Genomic DNA, 11,337 nt, shown 5'->3' on the forward strand with positions numbered 1-11,337 from the left:
TAAACAACCAAAGCTTCCTTTATTTTATATAAGAAAATAAATCAAAAAAAATTTTTTTTTTTTTTTTGTATAAGAAAACAAATCAATCATTTTTTTTATTTATTTAATTATTTATTTATTTTGTTATTTATTTACTTTATATAGAAATAAAACTTTGACAAAATTTTCTATAGAAATAAAAAAATTCGCAAAAATTTTCTCTAGAAATAAAATTTTGACAAAAAATTTCTATAGAAATAAAATTTTGACAAAAATTTTCTATAGAAATAAAATTTTGACAAAATTTTCTATAGAAATAAAATTTTGACAAAATTTTCTGTAGAAATAAAATTTTGACAAAAATTTTCTATACAAATAAAATTTTAACAAAAATTTTCTTAAGAAAAAAAATTTTTGACAAATTTTTCTATAGAAATAAAATTTTGACAAAAATTTTCTATAGAAATAAAATTTTGACAAAATTTTCTATAGAAATAAAATTTTGACAAAATTTTCTTAAGAAATAAAATTTTGACAAAATTTTTCTATAGAAATAAAATTTTGACACAAATATTCCATAAAAAAAAAATTATTTATTTAATTATTTATTTATTTTGTTATTTATTAATTTTATATAGAAATAAAACTTTGACAAAATTTTCTATAGAAATAAAAAAATTCGCAAAAATTTTATAAAAAAATAAAATTTTCTATAGAAATAAAATTTTGACAAAAAATTTCTATAGAAATAAAATTTTGACAAAAATTCTCTATAGAAATAAAATTATGACAAAATTTTCTGTAGAAATAAAATTTTGACAAAATTTTCTATAGAAATAGAATTGAATAGGTTTTTGACAAACATTTCTATAGAAATAAAATTTTTGACTAAAATTTCTATAGGAATAAAATTTTTGACAAAAATTTCTATAAAAATAAAATCTTTGACAAAAATTTTTATAGAAATAAAATTGTTTACAAAAATTTAAATAAAAATAAAATTTTCAAAAAATCCTCTATAGAAATACAAATGTGGCAAAAATTTTCTATAGAAATAAAAATTTGACACAAATATTCTATAGAAATAAAATTTTGACAAAATTTTCTGTAGAAATAAAATTTTGACAAACATTTTCTATATAAATACAATTTTGACAAAATTTTCTATAGAAATAAAATTTTGACAACATTTTCTGTAGAAATAAAATTTTGACAAAATTTTTCTATAGTAATAAAATTTTAACAAAAATTTTCTTAAGAAATAAAATTTTGACAAAAATTTCCTTTAGATATAAAATTTTTACAAAATTTTCTATAGAAATAAAATTTTGCTATAATTTTCTAAAGAAATAAAATTTTGACAAAATTTTCTGTAGAAATAAAATTTTAACAAAAATTAAAAAAAAAAAATTGACAAAATTTTCTATGAAATAAAACTTTGACAAACTTTTCTATAGAAATACAAATTTGGCAAAAATTTTCTATACAAATAATAATTTGGCAACAATTTGATATAAAAATGAAATTTTGCTAAAATTTATACAGAAATAAAATTTTGCCAAAATTTTCTATAGAAATAAAATTTTGAGAAAATTTCCTATAGAAATAAAATTTTGACAAAATTTTTCTATAGAACAAAAATTTTTTACAAAAATTTCTATAGAAATAAAATTTTAAAAAAATCCTCTATAGAAATACAAATTTGGCAAAAATTTTCTATAGAAATTAAAATTTGACACAAATATTCTATAGAAATAAAATTTTGACAAAGTTTTCTATAGAAATAAAAATTTGGCAAACATTTTCTATAGAAATAAAAATTTGGCAAAAATTGTATATAGAAATGAAATTTTGCTAAAATTTATACATAAGTAAAATTTTGACAAAATGTTCTATAGAAATAAAATTTTGCCAACATTTTCTATAGAAATAAACTGTTCACAAAATTTTTTATAGAAATAAAATTTTGACAAAATTTTTCTATAAAAATAAAATTTTGACAAAATTTTCTATAAAAATAGAATTGAATAGAATTTTGACAAACATTTCTAGAGAAATAACATTTTGCAAAAATTTCTATAGAAATAAAATTTTTGACAAAAATTTCTATAGAAATAAAATTTTTGACAAAAATTTTTATAGAAATAAAATTTTTGACAAAAATTTCTATAGAAATAAAATTTTTAAAAAAATCCTCTATAGAAATAAAAATTTGGCAAAAATTTTCTATAGAAATAAAATTTTGCTAAACTTTTCTATAGAAATAAAATGTTGACAAAATTTTTTATAGAAATAAAATTTTGACACAAATATTCCATAAAAAAAAATTGACAAAATTTTCTATGAAATAAAACTTTGACAAAATTGTCTATAGAAATAAAAATTTGGCAAACATTTTCTATAGAAATACAAATTTGGCAAACATTTTATATAGAAATGAAATTTTGAAATTTATACAGAAATAAAATTTTGACAAAATGTTCTATAGAAATAAAATTTTGCCAACATTTACTATAGGAATAAAAATTTGGCAAAAATTTTTTATAGAAATAAAATGTTGACAAAATTTTCTATAGAAATAAAATTTTGAGAAAATTTCCTATTGAAATAAAATTTTGACAAAATATTCTATAGAAATAAACTGTTGACAAAATTTTTTATAGAAATAAAATTTTGAAAAATTTTTCTATAGAAATAAAATTTTGCTAAAATTTTCTATAGAAATAGAATTTTGACAAACATTTCTATAGAAATAAAATTTTTGACAAAAATTTTTATAGAAATAAAATTTTTGACAAAAATTTCTATAGAAATAAAATTCTGGCACAAATATTCCATTAAAAAAATTGACAAAATTTTCCCATAGAAATATTGCTAAAATTTTTCCATAGAAATAAAATTTTGCTAAAATTTTCTATAAAAACAAAAATTTGACAAACATTTTCTGCAGAAATACAATTTTGACAAAAATTTCTATAGAAATATAATTTTTGAGAAATAAAATTTTAACAAAAATTTTCTATAGAAATAAAATTTTGACAAAAATTTTCTATAGAAATAAAATTTTGCCACAATTTTCTATAGAAATACAATTTTTACAAAATTTTCCATAGAAATACAATTTTTACAAAAATTTCTATAGAAATAAAATTTTGAGAAAATTTCCTATAGAAATAAAATTTTCTACAGAAATAAAATTTTGACAAAATTTTCTACAGAAGTAAAATTTTGTTGTCAAATAAAAATTTGACAACATTTTCTATAGAAATAAAATTTTTACAAAATTTTCTATGGAAATAAAATTTTTATAAAAATCTTATATAGAAATAAAATTTTGACAAAATTTTCTATAGAAATAAACTTCTGACAAACTTTTTTATAGAAATAAAATTTTGACAAAATTTTTTATAGAAATAGAATTGAATAGAATTTTGACAAAAATTGCTATAGAAATAAAATTTTTGACAAAAATTTCTATAGAAATAGAATTTTTGACAAAAATTTTTATAGAAATAAAAGTTTTTACAAAAATTTCTATAGAAATAAAATTTTAAAAAAATCCTCTATAGAAATACAAATTTGGCAAAAATTTTCTATAGAAATACAAATTTGACACAAATATTCTATAGAAATAAAATTTTAACAGTTCTATAGAAATAAAATTTTGCCACAATTTTCTATAGAAATAAAATTTTGACAAAATTTTCTATAGAAATAAAATTTTGAGAAAATTTCCTATAGAAATGAAATTTTGAAAAAGTTTTTTATAGAAATAAATTTTTGCCACAATTTTCTATAGAAATACAATTTTTACAAAATTTTCTATAGAAATAAAATTTTGCCACAATTTTCTATAGAAATACAATTTTTACAAAATTTTCCATAGAATTAAAATTTTTACAAAATTTTCTATAGAAATAAAATTTTGACAAAAATTTCTATGGAAATAAAATTTTAACAAAAATTTTCTATAGAAATAAAATTTTGACAAAAATTTCCTATAGAAATAAAATTTTGAACAAATTTTCTATAGAAATACAATTTTGAGAAAATTTCCTATAGAAATAAAATTTTGAAAAAATTTTCTATAGAAATAAAAAATTTTCAAAAATTTTCTATACAAAAAAAAATAAAATTTTGCTATAATTTTCTACAGAAGTAAAATTTTGTTGTCAAATAAAAATTTGACAACATTTTCTATAGGAATAAAATTTTGACACCATTTTCTATAGAAATAAAATTTTCCTAAACATTTCTATGGAAATAAAATTTTTATAAAAATCTTATATAGAAATAAAATTTTGACAAAATTTTCAACAGAAATAAAATTATGATAAAATTTCCTATAGAAAATAAAATTGTTGATTATTATTATTATTTTTGTTAGGGCCAAAATTTGAAAATCCCGTTTCTATTTTCCTTTTAACTACCTCAACTAGACTATATCTTTTCTATACCTCCAATCCTTTCTTTTCCCATCCTCCTTGTTCTCTCTCTCCCGAACTATACAGCCCCCTACTCTACAGACTATAAGCCACTGGTGGACTTTATATCTTTGATGACTAAAAACCTACAGATAACTCAGCCATTTTTATACAAAACATTTCATATTTCATTTGGCCTATTAAAAAATTTTAATATTTTTTTTGTGTTTGGTGTTTGGGTTTAAGCTCATTTGAAAATGGCTTATCCTCCAACTATGTACGGAAACACCCTATTATCCATTAATTACTCCATTACCAAAAATAAATCAACTAAAACAAAAAATCGTCTAGAGCCTCCATTCAAGTAGTTTCCAAAAAACACACATAAGTGCACTTCGTCGATTCATTGAAAATTAAACCAAATTACAACAAACAAGTTACCCAACCATAACAAGTACATATATACATGTATAAGAACTATTAATAAAATTTTAATATTAGAATTTTGAAAACTAAAAACAAAAAGTTAAATATGTTGGTCTTGAAAGAGTCTATATGAGAAAAAGTTTTAAAATTAATAAACAAAATGTAGAATTAATTGTTGAAATAATAAACAGAGTTTTTTTCTTTTTAATGTATAAAGGTGAGTACTATGTTTAAAACAAACACAACTTAAACAAGTATATACGGCCGTAAGTTCGGCCAGGCCGAATCTTATGTACCCTCCACCATGGATTGCGTAGGAACTTCTACTAAAGGCTGTCATCCACAATCGAATTACTTGGGTTGCGATAACACTTGCCGATGGCAAGGTATCGTAAAACTTTTTAACACTGTCTTCTAAATTGTAAGTTAGCCCATACGGGGTATATATTAAACAAAAAAAGGCCGATTAAATACGTATATAATCTAGTTTCACAAAATTTTCTATAGAAATAAAATTTTGACAAAATTTTCTATAGAAATGAAACCTTGACAAAATTTTCTATAGAAATAAAATTTTGACAAAATTTTCTATAGAAATAAAAATTTGACAAAATTTTCTATAGAAATAAAAACTTGACAAAATTTTCTATAGAAATAAAATGTTGACAAAATTTTCTATGGAAGTAAAATGTTGACAAAATTTTCTATAGCAATACAATTTTGACAAAAATGTCTATAGAAATAAAATGTTGACAAAATATTGTATAGAAATAAAATTTTGACAAAATTTTGTATAGAAATAAAATGTTGACAAAATTTTCTACAGAAATAAATTTTTTACAAAATTTTCTATAGAAATAAAATTTTGACAAACATTTCTATAGAAATAAACTTTTGACAAAACTTTCTATAGAAATGAAATTTTAACAAAACTTTCTATAGTAATAAAATTTGACAAAATTTTCTATGGAAATAAAGTTTAGGTAGATTACAAAATTTTCTATAGAAATAAAATTTTGACAAAATTTTCTATGGAAATAAAATTTTGACAAACATTTGTATAGAAATAAACTTTTGACAAAACTTTCTATAGAAATGAAATTTTGACAAAACTTTCTATAGTAATAAAATTTGACAAAATTTTCTATGGAAATAAAGTTTTGGTAGATTATTTTTGGCGATATGGACCAATTTTTGTGTAATAAGTCATCGGCTATATATAACTAAAGACCGATATGGACCAATTTTTACATGACTGGTAGAGGCCATATATTGACAAAATGTACCAAATTTCAACCGTATCGGATGACTTTTGCTCCTCCAAGAGGTTCCGGACGTCAAATCTGGGGACGGTTTATATGGGAACTATATATAATTATGGACCGATATGGACCAATTTTTGCATGGTTGTTAGAGACCATATACTAACACCATGTACCAAATTTCAACTGGATCGGATGAATTTTGCTCTTCCAAGAGGCTCCGGAGTTCAAATCTGGGGATCGGTTTATATGGGGGCTATATATAATTATGGACCGATATGGACCAATTTTTGCATGGTTATGAGAGGCCATAAACTAACATCAGGTACCAAATTTCAACCCGATAGGATGAATTTTGCCCCTCCAAGAGGCTCCGGAGGTCAAATCTGGGGATCGGTTTATATGGGGGCTATATATAATTATGGACCGATATGGACCAATTTTTGCATGGTTGTTAAAAACCGTATACTAAGACCACGTACTAAATTTCAACCGGATCGGATGAATTTTGCTCCTCCAAGAGGCTCCGGAGTTCAAATCTGGGGATCGGTTTATATGGGGGCTATATATAATTATGGACCGATATGGACCAATTTTTGCATGGTTATGAGAGGCCATAAACTAATATCAGGTACCAAATATCAATCGGATCGGATGAATTTTGCCCCTCCAAGAGGCTCCGGAGGTCAAATCTGGGGATCGGTTTATATGGGGGCTATATATAATTATGGACCGATATGGACCAATTTTTGCATGGTTGTTAGAGACCGTATACTAAGACCACGTACCAAATTTCAACCGGATCGGATGAATTTTGCTGCTCCGGGAGGCTCCCCAAGCCAAATTTGGGGATCGGTTTATATGGGGGCTATACGTAAACGTGGTCCGATATGGCCCATTTTCAATACCATCTGACCTACATCAATAACAACTACTTGTGCCAAGTTTCAAGTCGATAGCTTGTTTCGTTCGGAAGTTAGCGTGATTTCCACAGACGGACGGACAGCCGGACAGACGGACGGACGGACAGACGGACAGACGGACGGACATGCTTAGATCGACTCAGAATTTCACCACGACCCAGAATATATATACTTTATGGGGTCTTAGAGCAATATTTCGATGTGTTACAAACGGAATGACAAAGTTAATATACCCCCATCCTATGGTGGGGGGTATAAAAACCAATAAGCTTTGGAGAAATGTTTACCATTCAACACACTTTCAAACTTCCACTTAAACTGATAAATTGACTCAAACGACATAGTGATGAAAATCAACCCTGCAAACTAAAATAAGGACCTACTTCACAAGAGTTGTACTTTATACAACATATGGCGCTGTGTCTGTTACAAGAAGCAAAGATGTAAATTATAAAAACTATAATGCGAATATAACACGAACTTAACCCTCTAATGCCCCAATTTTTTTTGCCAGCTGATTAAATTTTTAATGTTAAAAGCTGAGTACTATGTTCAGTTTTCACGCTGAAAACCAGCTTGTCTTCACGGTTACTTTTTTTAATTAACTAATTTAGAAATACAAAATTATTTGCAATCAATTCCTTGGATCTTTTCCATCCATTATTTGGCAAGACTCGATCAAAATATAATCGTTTTCATAAATATATTTGTACTTTTAATTTAGTGTTTTGGTGAAAAAACCGAACATAGTACTCACCTAAAGACACAAAAGCAAGAGAACTAAGCAAGAGAAAAGTATACCGTAAAATTCAGCATATGCTGCAAAGCCTCTTGAATAGTTTCAAATAAGTTTTCTTTTTATTTTGCCCATTTTTGTTGTCTTGAGGTGTGTTTTACTAAAAGCTTTCTTATTAAGTAAAGGCCGCCTAAAGGCGGGTCTGAGCATTAGAGGGTTAAATAAAGTAACTAAAATCTAATGAGGCTGGCAATATCGAATATTAGCAAAGCACAATTTCGAGCAGAGAATGAAGCCGCCGAGTCGCGCCGCCAATGTTACCACCGCAGATCAATTTTTGCCAGTCGAAGCCGCCGCCGAATACGTCGACTCAAAATTAGCCGCCAAATAATCAAAGATATTGTTTTAAATCAGAAAATTTTATTAATAATTGTTGTATTTTTTTAATGTTTAACTTTCCACCAAAAATAATAATTTTGCAAAAATTTAGCTCAAAAAAATTTGATTGAAATATAAATATGATTGTACGATTGATTGTACAACTAATCCCATTATTATTCATATAAATTTATCATAATTTTATAATGGATAATTTGCCGCCGCCGAATAGACAAATTTATATCGGCTTAGCCGTCAACCCGCCACCGCCGGTGGCAAAAAATTAGTGTCTGCCGACAAAAATGGGTCGGCTTCATTCTCTGATTTTGAGGCAAAAAGTTTGGTATGTTTGTTTTTTTTTTTTAATACTATTTATGTTTGTAAAACTTGCTTGAACTTGGCCGAAGACATCAAGCATTTAGCTTTATGTCAGAGAATGAATCCGCCGAGTCGCGCCGTCGTTTTTAGTCGCCGCCGACCAGTTTTTGCCAGTCGAAGCCGCTGCCGAAGATGTCGACTCATCTCGACTCAAAATTAGCCGCCAATTAATCAAAAATATTAGTTTAAATCAGAAAAATTTATGAATAATTTTTGAATTTTTTGTCAAAATATTTGAATTTCTACCCAAAATCCGTCAGTATCAAGTTGCTACATTAATTTTGCAAAACTTTAGCTCAGAAAATTTGAATGAAATGTAAATGTGATTGAATGACTGGTTGTACAACTAATCTCATTACCATTGGAATAATTTCAAATTGATTTTATAATGGACGCCGAATTGACCAATTTATATCGGCTTAGCCGTCAATCCGCCGCCGGAGATAAAAAGTTAGTGTCAGCCACCGCCGACAACAATGGGTCGGCTTCATTCTCTGCTTTATATACCTCGAAGTGAAATATAGTACTGCAACAAAATAACTGACAATAATGTAGAAAGCAACTCTGCACTTCCTTTCCACTCATCCGTTTCGTCTGGAATTAAATAAACGTCAGTTTACAAAAAAAAAGCGACATCAATGTGCAAAAAAGTTAAAGAAAACGTAAAGCCTACATTTGCCATACAAATTCGTTCGATAAACTGTCAATAAATTGTTTTGCATGTAGGCATTAATCTTTACAATTTAAGTCTTTGATAGAAATGAAATTTTTAAAAATTTTCTATAGAAATGAAATTTTTAAAAATTTTCTATAGCCATAAAATTTTGACAAAATTTTCTAATTAAAAAAAATTTGACAAAATTTTCTATAGAAATAAAATTTTGATAAAATTTTCTATAGAAATAATAAAATTTCGCAAAAATTTTCTACAGACAATAAATTGACAAAAATTTCTAGAGAAATAAAATTTTGAAAAAATTTTCCAGAGAAATAAAATTTTTACCAAGTTTTCTATGAAAATAAAATTTTGACAAAATTTTTTAGAGAATTAAACTTTTGACCAAGTTTTCTATGGAAATAAAATATAATCAAAATTTTTCTATGGAAATAAAAGTTGACAAAAATTTCTATAGAAATAAAATTTTGACAAAATTTTCTATAAAAATAAAATTTTAACAAAATTTTCTATATAAATAAATTTTTGAGAAAATTTTCTATAGAAATCAAAATTTGACAAAATTTTTCTATAGAAATAAAATTTTGACAAAATTTTCCATAGAAATAAAATTTTGACAAAACTTTCTATAAAAATAAAAAATTTTCTATATAAATAAATTTTTGAGAAAATGTTTCTATAAAAAAGTTTTGACAAAATTTTTCTATAGAAATAAAATTTTGACAAAATTTTTCTATAGAACTAAAATGTTGACAAAATTTTCTAATTAAAAAAAAATTGACAAAATTTTCTAGAGAATTAAACTTTTGACCAAGTTTTCTATGGAAATAAAATATAATCAAAATTTTTCTGTGGAAATAAGATGTTGACAAAAATTTCTATAGAAATAAAATTTTGACAAAATTTTCTATAAAAATAAAATGTTAACAAAATTTTCTATATAAATAAATTTTTGAGAAAATTTTCTATAGAAATCAAATTTTGACAAAATTTTTCTATAGAAATAAAATTTTGACAAAATTTTCCATAGAAATAAAATGTTGACAATATTTTCTATAAAAATAAGATTTTAACAAAATTTTCTATATAAATAAATTTTTGAGAAAATGTTTCTATAAAAAAGTTTTGACAAAATTTTTCTATAGAAATAAAATTTTGACAACATTTTACTATAGAACTAAAATTTTGACAAAATTTTCTAATTAAAAAAAATTTGACAAAATTCTCTATAGAAATAAAATTTTTATAAAATTTTCTAGAGACAAAAAATTGACAAAATTTTCTAGAGAAATACATTTTTTACCAAGTTTTCTACACTCATAGAAAAAAGTCTGCTAAAAACAGCAGTCGATGTCTGCTGTTATATTTTTGTACTTCAGGGGCAAGTGAACAACAATTTATAAAATTTTTAGGTTATAAAATTTTCCCCAAAGCATATTTAAGAACCAAAAGTAGTTTTTGGTATATTTTTGCACTGTAATATACCTACAAGCTCCTAAATACGATCAGCAAACATTTTGTTCGCTGTTATGCCTCAATTCGATAAATATTTAGATTTTTGGTCAAATACTATAGATATTCATAAAATATTGTTTTAATTATGTTAGGATAGCTCCTAAGTTGACATTTTTATTTGTTTTAGCCAAAATAAAACATGTTTTAGTGTAATCGAGCTTCAAAAATAGCAGGAAATGTTTGCTATTTCAGCAAACAGTGACTGCTGTCCCTTTTTCAGCAGACTTTCTGCTGTTTTAGCAGACTTTTCTGCTGTCCCTACTAACAAATTTCTTTGGGTGTATGAAAATAAAATTTTGACAAAATTTTCTAGAGAAATAAACTTTTGACCAAGTTTTCTATGGAAATAAAATATAATCAAAATTTTTCTATGGAAATAAAATGTTGACAAAATTTTTCTATAGAAATAAAATTTTGACAAAATTTTCTATAGAAATACAATTTTGACAAAAATTTTCTATAGAAATGAAATTTTGACAAAATTTTTCTATAGAACTAAAATTTTGACAAAATTTTCTATATAAATAAAATTTTGAAAAATTTTTCTATAGAAATAAAATGTTGACAAAATTTTCTAGAGAAAAAAATGTTGACAAAAATTTCTAGAGAAATAAAATTTTGACAAAAAATTCTAGAGAAA

This window comes from Haematobia irritans, chromosome 4, assembly GCF_050003625.1.
Source record: "Haematobia irritans isolate KBUSLIRL chromosome 4, ASM5000362v1, whole genome shotgun sequence".
Lineage (NCBI taxonomy): Eukaryota > Metazoa > Arthropoda > Insecta > Diptera > Muscidae > Haematobia > Haematobia irritans.